The sequence below is a fragment of the Macaca thibetana genome, chromosome 13 (genome assembly GCF_024542745.1).
Source record: "Macaca thibetana thibetana isolate TM-01 chromosome 13, ASM2454274v1, whole genome shotgun sequence".
In the NCBI taxonomy this organism is placed as follows: domain Eukaryota; kingdom Metazoa; phylum Chordata; class Mammalia; order Primates; family Cercopithecidae; genus Macaca; species Macaca thibetana.
Window position 1 is genome coordinate 95,100,480 of NC_065590.1, and position 20,598 is coordinate 95,121,077.

Here is a 20,598-nt window from a genome sequence, read left to right on the forward strand (position 1 = left end):
CATGACAGAGTTAGGATAAAGAGGCCAGTGTCAAAATGCAAAGACCTGTGAGTGGCCCGCTTAACTTCAGGAGCAGAGAGGTCTGAGCAGCTGCCCATCAGCTCTTAAAGGTATGAAATGAGAAATAAGTATTCTCAAAAAGATGTGGAAATACTTAGGGATAGAGTATTTATGATGAGAGAGTATAGGAATAGGAGTGCTTGAAAAGTGAGAAGGAACTTGCTGCTGTGGAAGCTGAGTATCTGTGGGAATGAAATGGGAACATAAGCTAGAAAGGAGTTAGGACTGGACCATGCAGAGCTATGAGTGTCATGAAAAGAGATTGGCTGTTATTTTGTAGGAAATAGAGGGACAGAGAGCAATTGAGGGTCGAAGTGAGGGGTGTGTCCCAGATCTTGCACTGGGGCAGTGGAAAGGCTGGATGTGGAGGATGGAGGAGCAAGAAGTCTGATTTGGAGGTTATTGGAATGTGCTGCTCTTTGGCTGAACTGTTGCAGGCCCAGTAGAAATGGAAGAAGGGGCAGAGAGGAGAGATACTGTCAGGAAGCAAGACATGATGACTGACATGGGGCCTGGGAAGATGCAATGGTTGGCATCATGAGTTAACCTGACTGGGCCACAGGACACTCAGATATAGGAGTATTTCTCTGGGTGTTTCTGTGAGGCTGTTTTTGCATGAGATTAGTGAAGCAGACTGCCCTTCTTAGGGCAGTATCTGATCAGTTGAAGGCCTGAATAGAACAACAGGGCTGACCTTCCCCCAAGCAAGAGAATTTCTCCTGCCTGATGACCTTCACACTGAAACACTGGATTTTTCCCGCCTTTGGACTTGAACTGAAACATTTGCTCTTCCTGGATCTCCAACTTACCTACTCACCCTAAAGATCTTGGGGATGTGTTAGCATCCATAATCACGTGAGCTAATTCCTTTTAATAAATCTCTTTCTATAGATACAGACACATACCTGATTGGTTCTGTTTCTCTAGTGAACCCTGACTAACACAAGATGGCATTCAAAGTCCAGCCCAGGTGACTTGGTAATTGGTGGGGCAGTCCTAGAGATCAGAGGACAAGTGGGTTCGGGGAAAGATAGGGAATTTAAATCAGACATAAGGTCTGAAGTGGATAAGAACTAGGAGTCTGTTGGATGCATGAGTCAAAAACCCAGGCAAGAGGTCAGGTGTGGTGGCTCACACCTGTAATTCCAGCACTTTGGGAGGCTGAGGCGAGCAGATCACTTGAGATCTGGAGTTCAAGTCCAGCCTGGCCAACATGGTGAAACCCCATCTCTACTAAAAAAGAAATACATAAATAACCAGGCATAGTGGCACACGCTTGTAATCCCAGCTACTCAGGGGGCTGAGGCAGGGGATTGCTTGAACCTGGGAAGCAGAAGTTGCAGTGGGCTGAGATCGTGCCACCGCACTCCAGCCTGGGCGACAGAGTGAGACTCCATCTCAAACAAACAAACCAGGAGAGAGGTCTGCGATGAATCCAGTGATTTGTGAGCCTTCAACAGGTGTGTAGCAGCTGATGGCATGGATAGAATCACCAGGAAGAGGTCTAGGGCAGAGCTGACTCTGCTCAGGACAGGCATCCTGGCCTCAAGCCAGGGGCACAATGTCTTTGGGAAAAGTGACCATGAATATGTCTTTCCAGGCACACAGGATCTCTCTTCATTTACATCCCTGGGAACTGGAATGCAAACCCCTAAGTCATCTTCCGGAAGGATAACCTCTGAGATGACTCCACTGTTGTTATCTTTTCCTTTCCCTTGTTCCACATCACCAAAACCTGCAGAGCCCTGACCCATTGTTCAGGATCAGCTTAGTCCTTCAAAGCATTGTTTTTTCTTTTCTTTTCTTTTCTTTTTTGCTAGATTTTCAGCTCCCTTAATGTGTCACTGTTGAAACTGAACACCCCTGTCATTCCAGAAAAAAATTCACAGGTCTGTCCCTAACCCATCTATTTCCTGCCAGAGTGAAAGACTTCTCTCTTGGGATTCATTCTGATCATGGGGAATCCATCAGGCAAAGCCCAGGAAATTTGGAAAACCTGGACCAAAGTGACCTCCTCACCCACTGAGCGGGGATGATGAAGTGTTCCCAGGATTTTGAAAATGTCACTTCACTCCAGAGTTGTTTTGAAATAAACATGGAGATGGAAATCTCCATTTAGTCCTTCCTACATCCATCCACCCCTGGCAGGCCACCGTTCAATTGCATGGATGACTGGAAAAGCCCTCTGCTCAGCAGAGCTAAGAATTAGACAAATGATGCTCTGATAGCCAAGGAGAAACAGGAGCAATTATAAGTGCACCTGGGCAAGGCCACGTGGGGCTTCCCAGAGTGCAGTGACTGGCAGGAAGATGCCAACGCCCGCACTGTGTGTCCGCGTTCACTATTTATATAGTCTAATTGCTTTCACTCAAAAGCAAAGGTGAATACAGGTCACAGTCCGGATCACGCCTGTGAAGCTGGGGTCTACCAGCTGTGCTAGAGTTTAGCCTCCAATGAATTAAAGCTACTGGAGGCCAACGGACAGTTTCTTTTCCTTGATAAATGACTAGGAAAATGAATCATATTCAGGCTCACCCACCTCGAAGGCAGCTGTTCTTAGGATTAATTGGAAGGTTGGCCTGCTTAAGCCTCTCATATTTCTCTGGTAAGGAAAAAATATCACAAAATCATGTGACCCTCATATTTGGTTCATGACTAGAAACAAATCTTCCTCAGCTGCTATTTCCAAGAATGCTTGTGGGGAAGTGAAACAGTGGCCCTGTTTACAGGGCACTAAATTGTGTGATTAACAAATGTGGTTGGACAGTCAGAGCAGAAAAATAGATGCCAACAGGATCGGGAGACAGAATTCTGCCCGTGGCTGCTGGGTTCCACTTCCCCAGACTGATGGCCTGGGTGTGTTTGGGGTGTGGTCTCTGTGGCAGTGACAGGGACACAGACACAGAAGAGAAGCCTGAGAAAAATGCCTGCAGAGTGAGAAGGGGAGTGAAGAGGAGTCATAGAAGGAAGAGGAATTCCAAGCCACCAAATGCATTTCCCTTTTCAAAGTTGGGGAAACTGAGGCAAAGTAGGGCAGTGACTTTCCCAAGATGGAACATCACTTCAAGTGACCCTTCTCCAACACTGGCAGTCAATTATAAACTAACCCAGGCTCACCCTACTCTTCTTTCTTCCCCTTTCCAGCTTGCTCTCCCACACACCAGGAGTATACAGCCATATGAGATACATACGCACGGTAAAAATGTAATGAACGTGTGTTTCAGGAAAGAGACATAGAATTGAATAGAATCAGCAATGGCACACTCATTGGCCATCCTTGAGCACTGAATGACATGGCATCTTTGGCATTTGTTTAAAAACATAAAGACCTTCTATAACACACCACCCAAACCAGAACTGGAACCTTTCCACCAATTAACATGTATCTTATGTTCCTCCATATATCATCCTTCTGTCTCCTCTTCCCCACCAGAGGTAACCAACATCCTGAATCTGGGGTTCATCACAGTATTGCATTTATGTGTATATATAACAATGTATCATTTAGTTTTCTTAATCTTTAACATCACTGTATCATCAAACTCTATCTATCAGATTTATTTTTCCCATTTACAATTATGTTGATATTGTTTATCCATACTATCATTAAATTCATTCACTTTCACAATTATATAATATTTGTTTATGTCACTATTCCACAGTTTACTAATCCATTGCCCTGTCACTATCTGTATGAGTTATTTGATTCTTTATTACAAAGAGTACTGGCTGTAAATATTCTTACACACATCTCCTGGTACACATAAGCAAGATTTTCTCTTAGGTATATACCTACAAGGAAATTGCTGGATGCTAGCAAATGTGAATATTCAAATTTATAAAAGAATCACAGCCAGGCATGGTGGCACACACCTGTAGTCCCAGCTGCTTGGGAGGCTGAGGCAGGAGGATCCCTTGAGACAACGAGTTTGGGGCCACAGTGTGCTGTGATCATGGCTAAGAAAAGCCACAGCACTCCAGCCTAGGCAACACAGTGAGACGTAGTCTCTTAAAAAACAAAAAAGAAAACAACTTGCTTTTCAAAATGATTATAGCAGTTTACATTTCCACAGCAAAGTAGCAGAAAAACCATTGTTCTACATTCTTTTCAAACATAGAAATGTCAAACTTCTTAAATTTTGCCACTCAAATGCATGTAAGATGGCATCACACTTGTGGTATTGGTATCAGCTTCCATTTCCACATGTTTATTCATCCTATGTGTCTCCTTTCCCATGAAATGCCTGTTTGTGCCTTTGCTCATATTTATTGGTTAGATTTTTTCATATTGATTGAGGAGTTCTTAATACTAGGATTTTTTCAGTTACTGGTGTTACATTCATCATCTCCTACTTTGCAGCTGGTCTTTTCACTTTCTTTATGATGTCTTTTGAGGATCAAGACATCTCAATGTAATATAATTTATCAGTCTTTAATTTTATGTTGGTATATTCAATTCTTACTTCTCAAACCTAGATCCCATTTTATAGATTGTATTGCTTACCTTACTTGTATTTCAAAAACCTAGTGAGTGTGGTTTTAACATTATCCTCATTTCACAAATGAGGAAAATGAGTCTCAAAGGTAAGTGATTTTCCCAAGCTCACAAATCCAGAAGTGGCTATGTGGGGACAAGAGCCCAGGCCTTCTAGCCTTCAAAGGCCCACACTGCCTCTCTCTCCTCACACCAAACACTTATTTGAGGATCTTACATGCATTATGCAGAGTGCTGAGCCCTAGAGAGATAAGCAGGACATCATCTCCATCCTTGAAGAGTTTATATCAAAAGAATGGTCGCTAGCCAAGGCTATACATGAGACATCTGAGCTTGGACTTAAAGATTTTGAAGGGGTAGAAACATTCTTGGAGAAGGAAGCAGCACAAGCAAAGGTATGAAGGCATGAAAGAACATGCCAAAGCAGGGAATAGCAAGCTGTGCCATGTGGGGCCAGGTAGGTCAAGTTGTGGGGAAAAAAGGGTGAACCCTTAGGCAAGGGTCAGATTGTGAAGAATCTTGTGTGTCATGCCAACTGGGAGGGACTTTAATTCATCTTTGACTTCAAAGCTCTGAGACGTGGCCTGCAAAGTCACCCTTTCCCATAATACTCCCTAGAAGTTTTCCTTCTAGAAGACTTCCACCTGCCAGGTAGGACATTCCTTTAATTGGTCCCAGGGTTTTCTTCTGAATGTAGCACTCTCCAATTTGCTAAGCAGAGCCTCATTCTCACTCAAGAAATCCATAATATTCCATCCTCTTTACCCTACTACCCTCAGCATCATCAACCATCCAATGAACACTAGCACAGTGTTGACCTCAGGTTATAGCCTGACAGCACACAGCAAGGTGAAAAGAGCACAGGCTTGGGTTTGATGTTTTTCAGCATTGTCACTGATCATGGCCACATTTTCTCATGTCCCTGAGCCCACTTTTACTGACTATCAGGAGGGTTTAATGAGATATTGAACAGTTGAAGGCAAAGGACACATCCAACAGTTATCAGGTGACTCCTCACCAGAAGTCCTAGATGGTGCCCTTCAGGGATGTGCAATCTAGAGAGAAAAAGAAATTTCCTATAGAAACCAAATCCCAAGGCTTTGTGTGAGCCCTGAAAGAGAACCCCTGCACTAGGAGAGGTAGCAGACCTGGAAACCCTGACTCTGAGTCATCCTCCCCAGGGGTCCTCCACCCGCAGATTTGAACTGGTCCATGCCAATTCCTGGGAAATCACAAACAGGCCAGGGTTAGTTGTACTTGGCCCCTACGATGAGGAAAAGAGTCAGAGAAAACAGTCCTCATCTTTCAGAATTATTTTTCATTACAGAGCTATCCAGGCTTACTATGATAACAGCAAGTATCAAAATAAAAACCTACTTAATGTGGAGAAAGCAGATCAGATAGCTAACAGATTTCATAGGCCTTCAATTGGGCATGGAGACACCCAAACAAGTGCCATCCCGAAGTTAAAATGACCTACAAAGGCATTTTTGCCAACCAATCATTTGGATCTACTTAGGAGAATCATCACACAGAAGTTAATGAGTGATGAGGAATCTTATAGAGAACACACAGAAACTATTTTTGTTTTAAATGCACACGTGTACCTCCAAAATTTGGAGAAAGGAAACTAGAAATCCAGACAGGTATGCCTAGCTCGGTAAAGTGCACAGCAAAGCAGAAACGGGGGGAAATGAGGCAAAATACACTTGCTCCCTTGCATATGGGGAATAGTTACACAAATTTATCATCTACTAAGCCATCGAGCAAGGCTCAACAAATTCCAAAAGAGTCTATTTTGAACACTGGGTCTCATGGAGCAGTTTTGCATTTGCTTCTGATGTGCACCCCCTGAAGCTTCAATAGATTCAGTTTGGTGGGTTTTTTTTTTCCCACTTCAGATTCTCATAACATGTGCCAAGCATTTGGATATCACATTTGAATGTGTCGAAAGATTATTCCAGAAAACTATCCCCCAACCAAGAGCTGCTGGCAGAGAGAAGCCTTCTAACATCTCCCATCAGGTGGGATTTATCTTAAGAACCCCAAATTCTACTTCTCTTTCAATCTAGTAGTACTGATGGGAAAGCATATAAACTTTTTAAATTCTGTATGACTTTCTTCTGTATGACTTTCTGAGGGTTAGGAGGGTCAGTCCTATGCCAGGCTGTGCCAAGAATCTTCTATTTCCTTCATCAGACCTGCCTATCAAAGTGTATGACATCACTTTTTACCTGCTTCTTGAATTGCTTTGCTACTGGTGAATCTTTCTTGGCTTTTACAGCTTGTGTTCCCTCAGCTGGTCATTGAGAGAGATTTTGCAATCCATCTTCATCTAACTGACATTCCCCGAAAGTCCCTGTATCAGCAAGAATTTATTAAAAAGCTTCTCTATTCCCAGCCTGTGTCAACCTCGCTGGAAATAAGAAATAATTTTAAAAGATCCATTTCCAGGAGCTTATTTTGATCTAGTTATTAAGTTACAAAGACATGGTCAAAAGCTACAATAATCGGGCTTAATAAATAGAAATAAATAATGTCTCCTAGGGGAAATAATAAACTGCATCCCTCCTGCTAGTATAATAATAACAATCTGCACCTCATAGATTTCAAAGTGTGTTTATGTTCACAATCTTGTCTGATCCTCATCCAGCCAATGATCTATGCAGGGTTAAAAAACAAACAAACAAACCAAAAACGCATTGACTTGTCTGAGGTCAGAGGAAAGGGTGTGAGGGGACTGGAGGCACAGAGAGAGGGACTGGGAGGAGATGGGATTATCACACACATAAAAATTCACCATGAGCTGACCACAGAGACCCATATAGGAAAATGCTGATTCATACAAAGTTAAACAGGGTGAATTATTAATTCATCAAATTAAAATTTTTTAAAAATTGATTTGGGCCAGGTGAGGTGGCTCATGCCTGTAATCCCAGCACTTTGGGAGGCCAAGGCGGGTGGATCATGAGGTCAGGAGATCGAGACCATCCTGGTTAACATGGTGAAACCCATCTCTACTAAAAATATAAAAAATTAGCCAGGCGTGGTGGCGGGCGCCTGTAGTCTCGGCTACTCAGGAGGCTGAGGCAGGAGAATGGCATGAACCTGGGAGGTGGAGTTTGCAGTGAGCCAAAATGGCACCACTGCACTCCAGCCTGGGAGACAGAGCGAAACTCCGTCTCAAAAAAAAAAAAAAAAAAAAAAAAAATGGATTTGTATGTTTTGGTTAAAGAGTAAGTTCTACTGCATCCAGTATGTTTTCCCACTGCCTACAAATTGATTTATATACAACGTTTTCAGGAGTACACCTGCTGCATAAATTCTGGCTACAAATGTATGTTCCAAAGCAAGTGAAAGTCTATGATGTCTCTGTGACAAAACAGGTCCCAGAAGTCCCAGGGGATCCTCTCGCTAGCTCCAACATAACTGTTTTCTTCCTAGTACTGGATGCAATCTACATCCTATCGCTAATTAGAGAAAATATTTACCGGAGTCATAGAGAAGTCATACAGATCAATGAAAGGCAGAAAACTCAGATTGATGATTTTTGAGATTCATGATTTATGATCAAAGGTAATGTATGAAAGAATACATACAGCAGGACTTCGCGGTTCAAATTTCAACTGATCATCTTTGAAATGCAGATAATAGGATCAACAGATTCAGAAATATTATAAAAAATATTCAAAATATCAACTGCTTGGAACATAGCAGATATTCAAATGTTTTAAATATAGTATTTATTATCCAGATAGAGGAGTGTCTTCGTTCTCTAGGGTTGCCACAAGCACCATAGACTTGTTGGAGTAAACAAAAGAAAATGTATTTTCTTACAATTCTGGAGGCTACAAGTCCACCATCAACGTGTCAGCAGGGCCGGTTTCTTCTGAGGCCTTTCTGTGGCTTGCAGATGGTAAATATAACACAAATTTTCTCTGAATGAGTCAACGTGAATGAGGAAATAGAAAGTGATGGCTTTCTTTTATGAACTGAATTGTGTCCCCAAAATTCATATGTCAAAGCCTTAACCCCCAGTGTGACTGTGTCTGGAGACAGGGCCTTTACAGAGTTAATAAAGGTTATTAGTGTGGGGTCCTAGTCTGCTAGGACTGGTGTCCTTATAAGAAGAGATTTGGGTACAGACATTCATGCCCACAGAGATAAGACCATGGAAGATACAGCAATAAGACAACTGTCTACAAACCAAGGAGGAACCAGCCCTGCCAGAAACTGGAAAGATACAATCCTTGATCTTGAATCTTCAGCCAAAAATAAATTTCTGTTGTTGAATCCACCCAGTCTATGGTATTTTGTTATGGCTGCCCTAACAAACGAATATACTTCCTTTCTAAGGAAATGGGTCAAAAAATAAATAAATTTTTAAAAAATTTAAAAAAAGGAAATGGGTCAAAAACAAAACCAAAAAAAAGGAAATCTAGATTTTTCACGACTTTAGGTTGTGTTCTCTACCATTTGTCAACAAGTTAAGAAGGAAAAAGTAAAAGTAGTTCAATGTGCAGCCTGGGCAACATGGCAAGACCTTGTCTCTACAAAAAATTAAAAAACTAGCCAGGTGTGGTGGCATGCATCTGTCATCACAGCTACTCAGGAGGCTGAAGTGGGAGATTCAGGAGCCCAGGAGGTCATGGCTGCAGTGAGCCATGTTTGCGCCACTGCATTCCAGCCTCGACAACAGAGCAAGACCCTGTCTTAAACGTGTGGATCACGAGGTCAGGAGATCGAGACCATCCTGGTTAACACGGTGAAACCCCGTCTCTACTAAAAAATAAAAAAAAAAAAAAAAAAAAAAAGTAGTCCAATGTGTAGCCAATATATTTGTATGTCACTGTGTGTAGAGATGTGTGCTTAAAGCTAAAGAAGTTACTAAGATATCCAATATTCATCCTTTCTATATTTTCTAACAAATACTCGTTGAGAAGACTAGCCACGTGCTAGCCACCATGCTTATAATGGATTGTCTACTTTAATCTTGTCCTTTTCCTTATAATCCTACCAGCGTTAGGAACTCATAGCCCCATTTCCACTCTAGAGAAAAATAAAAGACTCGCACTTTATGTGACTCACCCAAGGTCAGGGAACTGGTATGGGACAGAGCACAGTTTCCAACGCAGGCCTCTCAGCTTCAAAGACTGCACACACACCCAGCACACGTCCTTGCCTTTGATATATAAAAAGAATTGCAAACATTTTGCACCACAGTATACCCAGATCTGTTCCAAACATATGTCAACTCATTTAGGGCTCTGTGCCTAGCCCTTTAAGGTAGGTACTATTATTAGTTATAATCCCATTTATAGATGAAAAAATGTGTTGAGGAACTCAGCCTGGGTCCCACACTTCATCTTATTAAATGAACAAACAGCATGTGGCAGAGCTGATCTCGATACTTAGCCTGGGCACAGTACGATCATCACCTTTATGTGTTTGGCCTCCAAATGGGAGAAATGAACCCAGCGGCCCCTTGCACCCTTTCCACCCCTGGGATTTTATTGCTCTGACTTCAACTGATCGACAAAACAGACAAGAATAAATGTTAAGATGTTTTTCACCACAGAGAGACTCTTCTCTTAGAGGGAAGGGAAATTAACCCTCCTTTAACACAAAATTTGACCTCAATTAACCAAAAATTTTTGTTCTGTGTTTTTACAGAGATCATTGTCATAGCTGAGAAACCCACCAATAACTAAGCTTATTCAGTCGCAGAAGCTCCTACAGTAACTATGGCTCTTGTGAGCCAGGCCCCATCACGGCTGTGTCAATTTCCCCCTGCACAGAGTGAAGGGCCCTGGAACACAAAGGCAGAGGCCGCCCGGTTCCAACCTTCGATTACGTCATCCTGATGGAATGCGGACATGATTGTGAGGACTTTCTGCTTAAGCCTTGTTTTATTTAAGTTTCTAACATTCTTGGAGACTTAAATCTCATCTACGGTTGCTTGGAATCCAGGCTTCAGTTGGATTATTGAAGGGATGCAGTAAACTTATCCTCCTAAAAGCTGAACTCAGCAAATGGTTAAGCCAAAGCCATCCTGCCCCAAGGCTCAAAGCAAATCTTTTAGCTCATTACATTTTAAAGATTGCTAGCAGTCAGCAGCCTTTAGATTTATGTAACACTAAGTTATATACAGTAAAAGCATGTGCTAGTTACATAACAATGTTCACGTGAATGGTTAAAATGGGACAGGTAAATCAGATGTAGAAAACCGGGACAAAAAGGCTCCCAGCAGCTTTAAAATATATCGTTTAAATTCATAGCAAAGAGACCATTCTTTTGCAGTTGTCTCCAACAATGACAGACATTTACTGAGTACTCACAAAATGCCAGGCACTTCTGCAATACGGGTCAGTAGAAGGAGCAAAGGCTTTGGAGTGAGGTTAAAGTGTACTTGGTATGTGACACTTGGCAAGTTTCTCCAGCCCCAGTTTATCCATCCGCAAAATGGAGCTAGCCACGCCTACCTTATAGAGTCAATGTGAGAATTAAATGAATCATGTTGCCAAGTGTCTGACATAAAATATATGCTCAATAAAGACCAGTTTCTTAGTCTGCTGCCCTTAGCTGATTTTGTCTAATACCCCTGCAAGCCTGGGAATGTGGTATTACTATAATCCCCGTTTACCAGGTGAGGAAACTGGAGGTCTCTGCCAGGGTGACGTTGCTATTATGGGGCAGATGGGCTTTAATACACAACTCATTAGGGGCATATCTCAATTTTGCAACTCACAGGTTATTCCATCTGCAGTTTGTGCAGGTCTTTCGGCTTCTCTGCTTTTCCTCTGGCTGCCTGCCATTTGGCACTTTCCCTGCTAATTAGCACCTCGACCACAGTACAGCAGGGGAAATCCAAAAGGGTGAGCTTCGGTTAGTAGCTGAATCATGTGGTTTAAGAGCTTTAGGGGAGAGATTTTTCTTTTTTTAAGTTTGGTAAAGAAAGAGATGGCATCTAAGCAGTGACACGAATATTTTTAATTATATTTGGAATTCAGTTCTTTATTATCGTGGCCTCCCACTAATAGGTAATTGATAATGGATCATTATACTTAAGAAGCTGTCTGATCTTCAAGGTGATTAAAGTTTATTTATATGCTGAGACTTTAGGTGAGAATGTTTCTCAAAATAATATCAGAATTCCTATTCATCTTAGCTATTACTACCAAATTGCACTTTTCTGTATTTATGGTATGAACTTCACATGTCAAAGTTCTGGCCCCTAATGTGACTGTATTTGAAGACAGGGCCTTTACAGGCTTAATTAAGGTTATTAGTGTGGGGTCCTAGTCCAACAAGGCTGGTGTCCTTACAAGAAGAGGAGATTTGGCTAGAGACATGCATGCCCCTGAGACAAGACCATGTGAAGACACAGCAATAAGATGGCCATCTACAAACCGAGGAGGTAGGTCTCAGAAAAACCAGCCCTGCTGGCACCTTGATCTTGGACTGTCAGCTGCCTTTCTGCAAGAAAATAAATTTCTGTGTTGCAACCACCCAGTCAGTGGTACTTTGTTATGGCAGCCCTAGCAAAGTAATATACTTCCTTTCTAAGGAAATCAGTCAAAAAAAAAGGAAACCTCTCTGTCCCTTAGTTTTCTAACCTGTAAAATCGGGAAAATATTAATTCCTCATTCATAAGGGCATTGTGAGGACAAAATAAATTATCATCTAGTATTCAGAATAGTACCAGAAATATTCATAAGCACTGTAAAAGTGTTTTATTATTGTCAATATCATTACCACTAATAGCATTACCATCACGTCTACCACCACCGAGAAACCTAGATTGTAACATACAAAAGACATGGACCATTCTGGGACAATGGATGGGAAGTTATGTGGACAGAATCATTTACAACTATTGCCCCAGGTCTAGACTCACTTGGGCATCCCTTCGCAGTCCAGGTCCCAGGTGCCTGGCTTCCACTCTGACCGTACGGGACAGTGGCAAGCTACTCACTATGAATCCACATCAGGCTTCACCAGGCCTCAATGAGGGCCAGGCTGACTGCCAACTCCAAGGAGTTCGTTCTAGAAGAATTTACCTATAAAACATGAGTAAGGCCCATCTCATGAGCCCTCATTTCCTGCTTCAAGATTTACATCATCCTGGGATGATCAAGGACTGAAACATTCGCTCAATGGCAAACTGCTTCCCTACCCACCAGCCTATAGTCTCATCCCAAAGCCCCAAGTACAATCCCAAAGCAGTCTGACCTGGATGTTTTTCTCAAAGTCTCTGCTATTCAGTCTTATCATGGACCTCATATTAAATATAGTTTCCATTATACAATTGAAAGATAGCACTTGAATAATGAAAAATTGACAGTGGTTATAAGTGTTGTTAATATTGCCTATAAGATTCAGTAGGATTTTATGTGGTACCACAGAAACCAAACAGACTTGTAGTCCAAAAATTATAACATTTTCATAACTCTGGCATTTTTATAACTATGCGCAAGGCTGCATGCAGTGGGATGTTCCAACTTTTTTTTTTTTTTTTTTTTTTTTTTGGAGTCTCGCTCTGTCACCCAGGCTGGAGTTCAGTGGCCTGTTCTCCGGCCTCAGCCTCCCGAGTAGCTGAGATTACAGGCGTGCACTACCATGCCCGGCAATTTTTTTGTATTTTTAGTAGAGATGAGAATTCACCATGTTGGCCAAGCTGGTCTCGAACTCCTGACCTCAAATGATCCACCCGCCTCGGCCTCCCAAAGTGCTGGGATTACAAGTGCGAGCCACCGTGCCCAGCCCATTCCAACTCTTTCTAAGAAATAGTTATCAACAATCTGTTTGTTTCTTCTGAAATGTAAAAACAGCAATTTGTTATTTTTATCAATTCCATCTTTTCTGGGCCTATCACAGTCAATAATTTGAACTGCAGTAAAAATTAGAGGCTTCTTTTATATTCAAATTTTACATGCTCAAAATCCTATCCTTCAGCAAAAAGTATTTTTGAAATAGAAAAGAACTTTCTGGTTTTGGGCACAGGAATATCAGTCAAACCCTTAAATTCAAAAGAACTTACACTTCTCCAAGTTCCAGTTATGTTTCAAAATAAACAAAGATATCTTATTCTAAATTATTTTCACCTAACTTTGGAACACGCCTGCTAAATTTCTCAAATAACATATTTTATGTGTTTCCGGGTATTGAAAAATTCCAGAAAACCAGTCCAAGGTTTAAAAAGGGCTCATTGATCTGGCTTGTGAGAGAAAATAAATAATGACCTTTTCTACCTTCAGCAAATGGAAAACTCTCCAAAATTCCTCAGGCACCAGTTTCATAGCCATCAAAACTGTCAGTTATTTCTGGAGTGCAACTTACATGCGTGAGCAAGGAATTGCATTCATCTTAGTGAATATACACACTCGTGTGTTATTTGACTGACTCTGTGGCTCGCCTGTTAGTAGAGGAGATGTTTCTGAATAAAACAAAAGCCTGGTACGTGAGAGTGAGAAGGGCCCATGAGTAGAGTTTTATCTCATGATACTATTTGCAAAGCTCAGAGAGGTGAGGATCTCACACTGGTTCACAGGGCAATTCAGTCTCAGTGAGGACTGGAATCTCAGTATCCTGTCCCTGCAGCAGGGCTTTTTCAAGACACCGGACAGCTGGGACCCACACCACTGGGAGGAGAAATGCCCGTGCATTCCTTTTCCCCACACAGGGTCCTTATGGAACATAAGTTTGGTGGTTCGGTGGGAAAATCACAGACTTCAAAACCAAACCAACTCAGGTTCAAATCCAATTCTGCCGTTTACTGTAAACTCTTAATAACATTGAGTTTCTTTGTCTTACAGTGGGAATGTAGGGGTTGAGAGTGAGAAACATTCAGAGCCAGCAAAGTGACTGGCACATAAAAGGTTCTCAGTAGTAGTCAAGATAGCTATTATCTGTCCATAAACTAATGTGTGGTGTGTATTTGTGTGTGTGTGTGTGCGTAAGTGTCTTAGTCCATTTGGGCTGCTTTAACGAAATATCATAGACTGGGTGGCCTATAAACAACATAAATTTATTCTCACAGCTCTCAAGACTGGGAAGTCCAAAATCAAGGCAGAGTTGGTGTCTTGTGAGGTTCCACTTTCTGGCTCACAGGCAGTGCCTTCCTGCTGTGTCCTCACATGGTGGGAGGGGTGAACGGGCTCCCATGAGCCTATTTTATAAAGGCACTAATTCCATTCATAAGACTCCACCCTCATGACCTAATCACCTCTCAAAGGCCTCACCTCCTAATACCATCACCTTGGGGGTTAGGATTTCAACATATGAATTTTGAGAGGACACAAACATTTAGTTCATTGCAATATGTACATTAGATATAGTTAATATATAGAGATAACCTAACATGTATATTTAATGTGTGCATATAGATACATAGACAGATGGATAGATATATTGGATAGATGGATAGATAGATGATAGATAAGATGATTGATAGATATAGATAGGACAGATGAATGAATAGATAGATAGATAGATAGATAGATAGATAGATAGATAGATCCCCATTCCTATACTAATATGTAACTCTTATACTCTTATAATCTTGGAATAGAGGTTAAAAAGCTAACAGGTCCCTACAATGCAACTTAATTCATTCAATCTCCTTTTGGATAATCCATGAAATGCCTCAATGTGTAGTCAGACTAAAGTTACAAGAGGTGCTAACAGAACATACCCTTCCAAACAGCCTCCTTTCAGCTGCAGAAGGTAAAGAGACCACAACAGGAAGAGGAAGGGAAGTAAGGAAGATGAAGAGAAAGGGCAGAAGGAAACAGAGTGAACAGAAGGTCCTGAGGTCAAGGATGAGGTGAAGGGGTGTCTGCAAATCTGCCCAATTATCCAGGAGGCAGTCAACTGACCTCACTCTCAGTCCCAATGAACCAGTGGACTCTTACTCCAATTCTATAGTTCTTTGGAGCCCCAAAAGAGTCTGTTCATGTATTTCTTCATTCATTCATTTGCTCATGTCATAAATAATATATCTTAGATTTTGAGGAAACTCCAAAATGGTGAAACCTCATAAATGTGAAAGCCAAGAATCACTCTTTCTCAACCATAGGGGGCCAAACTCAATTAATGCTGAATTGTTTCACTCCATAATGATCATTGCTCCCAGCCTACTCTTCTCCATTCACTCTATTTTGGTTACTAAATTTTGTAATCAAATGCAGAGATCCAATCTCTGTAATATACTTTGCATTCTTTAAAGAGCATCCAAATATTGAGTGAGAACTTTTTTTATAACTCTGGACCCCAAAAAGCATCCAACACAAGATAGATAATCAGGTACCCTGCATAAGTCAACTCTCTTCGGCAAATTGAGAAATGGTAGAAATTCACACCAATATACATGGATTACAAATACTCCAGGGGATTCTTTTGTTGCAGGTAGATGCCAAACCCAAATGGAAAAATGTTCTCTCTTCATGAAATAAGACATTGGAAAAATGAGCTGTTTATAAGTTCTGGTTTTATTTAAGTCTTTTTATTCATATCTGACACTATACTCACCACCCTTAGGATTTTTGTCTAAACATGTCGAAATCCTCCTCATCCCTCAAGGCCCACCTCAGATACCATCTTTTCCAGGGAGCCTCTCCATGCTTATCCCCAACTGGAAATGATCTTACTGTCCTTGAAAGTCCCAGAGAGCATTTCATCTCATTTCTTGTGAAATTGTCATATAATTATTATGAAACCCATCTTCTATATCCTACAAGGCTGGGAGCTGTCTGTAAGCCACCCTTTCTCACCCTCCATCACCTCACTCCACTACCATCCAACCTACGCTTTGTTGTGCTTTTCCTGATGCCAATTGTCCCTTCTGCATGGAATTCCTTTACATCTACTGCCATCCTTCCCTCATCCTACCCTCAAGTGTATTCCCAATAATACTATCACTGCTACTTCCCTAGCTCCCCTTCAAACCATGAGCTCTTTAAGGACTAGGACTGTGACTTCCATATGTGTCCCCAGCTCCTAGTGTAGGGCCTAGAATGCCACATGACAAATTTGGTTGAATAAAAGCACAACCTCGTCCAGTTCTCCTTAGCTGTCCCTTATTCAAAAACTCTAGAACCTGATTGCCTACATTCTCATTCCATCCTGTCATCGTACAGCACTGTAACCTTGGGCAAATTATTCAACCCCTCTGACATCTGACTTCTTCTGTAAAACAGGCATAATAATAGGACCTTTCTTACAGGATTGTTATGAGAACTGAATTACCCATTTTAAATGTTTGATAGGCTTTCTGAAACATGGAAATTAATAACTATTTTCAATACATGTCTTTGAATAAACAAAAGAATAGCTGTTTAATGTTTCTAGAAACATCTGAACTTTGGGATAGCTCTTTTACATCTTCTCCCTACAGAGATTAACAGCTCTTTGAGAAATTTCACTCAGAAATTATATTCTCTGCTCCAATGTATCAACAAGACTCCTAGTAACGGCTGGAGTGTGGCGAGTTTAGGATGCTGTGTCCACATATAAGGCTTCACCTCTGTCAGACTGACATCTACTATAGGGGCAAAAACAGATGTGGTGACCCCATGACCACTCCTAGCAGGCCACTGAACTCTTTCTTGGATTGCATTATGGCAGCCCCTCAAAATCTATCTCAGCACATAGACCTTATATTCTGTTTTTGCCTTTGGCGTTATTCTTAGTAGAAAAGGGTAAGAGCCTGGGACCAAATGTCTATTTGGTGAAACTTTGGAAACCACTTTGGCAGGGAAAAGAGCAGTTCCTTAGGACCAAAGAGAACTCAGAACTTGACTCTCATTTCCTTTCCTCGCAGACATCTCCTCTGCTCAGATGGGCATCACAGGCATCAGCCATGAACACGGCCACTGTGGCAGAGTTTGCCATTTTTGTAAACAAACCATTTCATCTCTGGACTCCTGATATTATTAGAAATCATCCTCCCTCAAAATCCCACCTATTTTTGCCCTCTGGAGTTGCACAAGCTGAATATACCCCCAACCTGGCTCTGTAAATGTCAGGAGACATGGTCAACCTCTTCCTAATACTTTTGTATCCTGGCTAGATATTCTTGACTTCTTCAGCCACTCTTCATGTGAGAGAATTCAGCCAGACTGAGAATTGCTTGATACAGGATCTGTGCAAGATCTACTTCGGTATCTCAACATAAAAGCGCAATAAAAATATTTGTCAAACAAAAGATAAATAATTAAATACTTTACAGAGCTTCTCACTAATATATCTATTCAACAAATGGGCATAGAGCAATAATTACCATTACCATTTTATCCAGCCAATAGGGATGCCAAGTTGAGTAAGACACAGTCCATGCCCCAAGGGAATCCATGACTCGAAGAGGTACTGCCTGTAAATGACTGGTATGGATTAATCTACCGCATGTGCTGTAGCACAAAACACAAGATGTATAGATGCCCTTGAAGGTCTTGAGGGATGAGCAGCAATTCCCCAAGGGACAGATAGGAAAAGGCATCCCAAAGTGACCACGCACCCAGCATGGGTAAAGCCTCAATGGTCCAAGTTAATAGGACCTATTTCCTTTTAAACTGTAGCCCTTAGAATTGGAACACAACACTCAGATTAGGCCCTTGGGCATGCAAATCACACAAGAAATAACATTTCTTCTAAAAAAGAAAAACACAATTCTTTTAATAATGCAACTTACTTTTGAATTTGCTATTTTGGTAGCCATGTCACATGGTTTGTGTATAGAGAGCACATAGTTATCTCAAACCACCGAGACACAAATGTAAATACTTCTCTTCACCAAGTCCCAAGCTTGCCAAGCTACACTGGCACAATGGATTAATTTTTATATTTTTACTTAAACATAGGAGTTTTGCATTTCCTACTATTAAATTTCGTTTCATTCCCCTGACCTGCGCACCAACGACCACCACTGAAGTGTGCGTCAAGCTTCTCCTTTGTGAAGAACACAGGGTATTGAGATTCTGCACTGTTTGGTTAGGAAATTTGGAAGGAAGCAAAATGGAATTTTGGTGAGGTCAGCATTCCAAAAGCAACTGTCATTTCTGATCTCTTCATGGTATACTGGAATCAAGTTCGCATAAACATTATTTTGATTGTAGGGAAGAAAACTATCTAGGTGTAATAGTCACATCTCTGCATTCCTGGATCAGTCCCAACTTGTAATGTTCTCCTACTTCATTGTCTAAAACTGTCACCAAAAATCTTAGAAGTTACAGTATTTTATTGTCTATATTTATTACATCTCCCAGGCTGTCATTACTTCATAAATGTTCTCAGTGTCCTTTGTCAGAAACTGCATCCTCAATGTTCTCTGAAATGAGCTTTGAAGAAGATTTGAGTGATGCTGCATGAAAAGTCCCTTTAAGTACTGGTGATACTTAGAGCTAGAAAGGAACTAGACATGCTGGCAGCTGCATTCCAGCCCCACACCCTCCGTGGGTTTACAAGAGAAAGTGGCCACGTCATCTGATAGGTTTCCTGCTTCAGTGCAAAATATGTCTAAAGTTTCTTATTCTGTTTCTACATGGTTTGGGTAGGGATTGTTTAGTAGATAATGGCAAGAGGAGATGTTAAATAACATTTATTATCTCTATTCTATGTTACAGTATTTTATATACATAGGCCCATTTAATCCTCATAATTTTGAGGTGAATATGATCATCCCCATTTTACAGCAAAGAATACTACAGTTCAAAGAGTTTTAGTAACTTCCCCAAAGTCGTACAGAGCCCAGGTCTGCTGGGCTTTGAAGTCCATATTCTCTCAACATACCACATACTCGATAACTAAAGAAAATTCAAATTTGAAACAAATCTTGGAGGAGATCTACTTCAACCATTTATTTTTCAGATGTGTAAGCTGAAACCCAGGGTGTGCTAGAGATGATGGCAACACGTTGGAGTTCATTCATGGCAGGACCACAACTGGAACCCAGTTCTCCTTGAAACCCAGTCCCATGCCCTTTCTTTCCAGAGCACACAAGTTTTCTTTGAATTCTAACAAAATATTCACTGAACCAGGAATCCACACAGTGACTGCCTGATAAGATGGTGGGATGGACAATTTGGGGAAGAAAAAGTGAAGTAATCCTGAAGAATTCGATCTGATATAAAAAATTATGAACCAGAAGTTACTTTCTTGCCTTTTAAATCATCACTTCCATAGGGTAATAGGGCAGTAAAAATTTTCTTATTAAAATTAATCTAATGGCAAAACACACATATCAGAAGAACCATTTAAAAAATTGTTTGAGAAACAATGTGTAAATCACAAAAGCAAGTTCCTTACAAACGATGGAAATGTTTGAACATGGTGTATTAGTCCATTTTCATGCCACAGATAAAGACGTAATTTATAAAGAAAAAGAGATTTAATGAACTCACAGTTCCACATGGCTAGGGAAGCCTCAGAATCATGGCAGAAGGTGAAAGGCACATCTTACATGGTGGCAGACAAGAGAAAAGTGAGAAACAAGTGAAAGGGGAAACTCCTTGTAAAATCATCAGATCTTGTGAGACTTATTCACTATGGCAAGAACAGTTTGGAGAAAACCACCTCCATGATTCAATTATCTCCCACTGGGTCCCTCCTACAACATGTGTGAATTATGGGTGCTACAATTCAAGATGAGATTTTTGAGTGGGGACACAGTCAAACCATATCACATGAAAAAGTTCCAAGAAGTGTTTTCCTTCTCTAGCTGACCAAAGTGGGAGAGTTTGGAGGTGATGCTCTAAGGAAGAGTATAATTTTTACTCAAATTAATTTTTAAACATTTAGTGTGCTCATGGAAATGTCACTTATAATTAATTAGCAAATAAGAATTTAGGAAATATGAATAGTCCATGGAGTTCACCTACTTTTATAGCAAGGCATTTGCCTTTAAAGTGATCATTGGTGGTTAAAGTCACTGGATTAGGTTTGCTCGCAATGAGCCAAGAGGCATTTATAATGCTCTTCTCTCCATAACTAAGCCACAATAAAAACTAGGTCACATATGCTCTTTGAAAATAATGACAAACATCTGCATA